We start from the raw sequence: 888 nt of genomic DNA, 5'->3' as shown, positions 1-888 counted from the left end.
TTTGGTTCCACATATCTCACAATCCGAAGAAATTGCAGCTGCAGTATTCGGGTTTATGCACATATGCTCGACCTTAAGGGCTAATGCATCCATTTTAGCTTGCATCATGTCTATAGAGCTTAGTTCATGCACTCCTCCTTGGGCTTCCTTCTTCTCAACTGTCGCTTGTTCGACTACCCATGATTGATGGTTTTGAGCCATATCTTCAATGAGGGAACTAGCTTCAGGATAAGGTTTGTTCATCAGAGCACCGCCTGCGGCAGCATCGATGGTCATCTTAGTGTTGTAATGAAGTCCATTATAGAAGGTCTGAATGATTAACCAATTTTCTAAACCATGATATGGGCATGCTCTTAACAGCTCTTTATATCTCTCCCAAGCTTTGAACAACGATTCTCCTTGGTTCTGGGTAAATCTAGTTATATGGTTTCGAAGAACGGAGGTTTTACTTGGGGGAAAGTATCTAGCAAGGAAAACTCTTCTAAGGTTATCCCAAGTCGTAATGGAATTGGGTGGAAGGGAATCTAACCATGATAGGGCTTTATCTCTGAGGGAAAAAGGGAATAATCTTAAACGGATTGCCTCAGGAGAAGCTCCATTGGTTTTAAAAGTGTCTGCTAATTGGAGAAAGATTTTTAAATGTTGGTTTGGGTTCTCAGTAGCGAGACCTACGAATTGTCTCTGTTGCACTAGTTGCCTCAGGGAGGGTTTAAGTTCGAAATTATTAGCTGGGATGGTTGGGTTTACTATACTAGAACTAGGTTCTTCGTTGGATGGTTGGGCGAAGTCCTTAAGAGGTATTTGGTTTTGATCTTCGGCCATAGCTCTCCTAATTCTATGGAAAAATAAACGTGCCCGAGCGTAACGTTCAGGTTCCGCCAGAGGGTA

At 42.5% G+C, this 888-nt stretch overlaps 1 non-coding gene across 1 annotated transcript; it reads left to right on the top strand.

The window, feature by feature from the left end:
• The first annotated feature begins 331 nt into the window (after nt 1–331).
• Nucleotides 332–438, top strand: LOC127124520 (small nucleolar RNA R71). Its single transcript, XR_007804002.1, has one exon. It is a non-coding gene; the product is annotated as a small nucleolar RNA R71 (small nucleolar RNA).
• Nucleotides 439–888: the final 450 nt, after the last annotated feature.

This window comes from Lathyrus oleraceus, chromosome 2, assembly GCF_024323335.1.
Source record: "Lathyrus oleraceus cultivar Zhongwan6 chromosome 2, CAAS_Psat_ZW6_1.0, whole genome shotgun sequence".
In the NCBI taxonomy this organism is placed as follows: Eukaryota; Viridiplantae; Streptophyta; class Magnoliopsida; order Fabales; family Fabaceae; genus Lathyrus; species Lathyrus oleraceus.
This window is presented reverse-complemented; position numbering and strand designations above follow the sequence as displayed.